We start from the raw sequence: 2,476 nt of genomic DNA, 5'->3' as shown, positions 1-2,476 counted from the left end.
TCATTCTTGATCTCTAGTTAGATATATCTACTCACTGTTGGTAGGGAGGTGAAGGAGTAGCGGGGGTGGGGGTTATAACCAACTCTTTCATGCAGTAAGTACGATATTATTTCATTCTTCTCTGTTGCATATTTGGTTCATATTCGTTTTGTATTCTGTGGTTAAGTGGATGTTGTGCTGACCTAGCTAACTCACTAATCTGGTGACAGTCTTCAAAGCAGAGATTTTTCATATCATTAAAAATATCATATTTGGGAGTGACTTGAACTTTTATTAAGGTTGAACATAATGTCGAAATGATTCAGATCTGAAAACAGATAAGATTTCTGTTTTCAAAAGTAATTTGTATTTTGACAGTATTTATTATATGAAGTCCGTGTGACTGAAATAATATGGTAATATATAGCTATATAACAAGAATTTTGAATAAAGCTTTTTATCACTACTCTTTAAACCAATAAGGGTCTGCATAAATATCTAAAATGCTTAACCACTTTCAATATATATCTCATTGATTTCGGTGAAGACTAGTGGGAAAGTAAACTCCATAATAAAGAGAGAGAGCATGAGAGATGGAGAGGGGGATTTTTAAAAATTTGTTCCAAATACCTTCCTTCCTCCTCCAGCAGCCCATATATTTTCGTTCTAGATAGCCTTAAGGCAATGGAGAATTATATCTTCACCCAATCGGTATTCATCTTATACCAGAGCTGAAACTTTTCAGAGATGAAAAAGAACAAACGGTAAAAATGTTCAAGAGATACTGCCGGATGGGTTCCTGGAATTTAACCATATTTTCTTCAAATATTTTATTCTTATTATTATTTAAGAAGATAACGGCATAAAAAGGCATGCTACAATCAAAACAGTTACACGTTCCATAAACGAAGAAAGTAAAAAGTGTAGGCCTGCAAAGAAAATGAACTTTTTTTTTATTGCAAACGTGCAATGGAAATTTTTTACTAAAAGCCTAACTGATTGTGGTTGTTCGTTGCAAAAGACATATTTATGATTTGGGGGTTGGTGGATAGCGTAAGGGATTGAGCATTCTCTCAGATCAATCATACTGTGAGATCATTTATGCCTGCTGCAGTATCTCAGGTGCAACGTAACCGATGATCTCATGCCATAGACTGTTTCATAACTTTATATCAATCCCTTATATTATTATATATATATATATCTATATATATATATATATATATATGTGTGTGTGTGTGTGTGTGTGTGTGTGTGTGTGTGTGTATAATATATGTGTGTGTGTGCGTGTGTGCCCTTGAGGATGTCTGCTTATGCGCCTGCACGTATGTATCTGTGTGCGTGTGAATACTAAATATATTATCATAGTGTGTGGACGCATCATTGCTCCCTAAGGAAATCAAGGATTCAGAATAATCACAGAGGCACTGCTACTCGAAGCTAAAGACTATATCCAGCCAGTTGCCATTTTACGATGTCACTCCCTTTACTCAAGTTCCAGTTAATCAGAGAGCAGATAATCCAATCAAATGAATAAGATGTTCTTTCATGCAGATAAAATCAAACAGATTATTCTCTTTTCAATCTCTTTTAACTGTAAGGAAATATATGATCTATGTATTTATTGAATAACGTATAGATGTCATCAGTATACCATCAGTTGACAATATTTAGATTTTCCCTGAAGTATCACAGTTACATCTTTATTTTTTTTACATTTGATATAGGCAGATAAACAGACTTCATATACGAAGTAGAGTTTGCTCTTATTTTTCCACCGAATTGAAATTCAATTTCAGTATGTATTATGAATAAACATATCGCTCAGCTGTAGTGTTTGTAAATTGTTATTTGAAGACAAGGAGCTGAACAAGAGGGGATTGTTCGTATAAATTTCAATATTTTTTTTTTCTAATCACACGAAGAATCGTAACCTGATATCAAAAACTCTCGCTATCAAACAACTATACATCGAATTACGTCTGTCATTACAGGACGAACATTGCTAGCGTAAATGTGTAGATAGAATTGATAATACAAACAAGAAAGGAGGTAGTTATTGTGTTAGAGATTTGAACACAAAAGTATTGCTGTACGTCGAAAATGTTGAAGATTAATGAAGATTTATGCACAAATTAGCTCCCACTTTGAAATGGCTGAAACCACAGGTGGTTACAGTAAATAATTCCTATGGGAATTATTTTGGGAGCTGGCGTGTGAAATGATTGATAGTGCATGGTGTCAGTGTGGATTATAGAGAAGAAACAGATAAATTACGGGCATTAAAAAGAATGTCAAGGACCCGCCTTTGAGTCCAGATATACTGTAGCATTAATGTTCATTCTACCCATGGCTATGTGGATATAATGGAGTCTGGTTTCTCGTTGGGCAGGATTTAAACCCAGAGAAAATGTTTTGTCCCCAATATCCAGAGGTAGATAAGTCTGTTATTAAACGGTACACCAGATCCCGTGGTAGGAATGTAAGAATACTACCA

The sequence above is a fragment of the Macrobrachium nipponense genome, chromosome 9 (assembly GCF_015104395.2).
Source record: "Macrobrachium nipponense isolate FS-2020 chromosome 9, ASM1510439v2, whole genome shotgun sequence".
NCBI classification, from domain to species: Eukaryota; Metazoa; Arthropoda; class Malacostraca; order Decapoda; family Palaemonidae; genus Macrobrachium; species Macrobrachium nipponense.
This window is presented reverse-complemented; position numbering follows the sequence as displayed.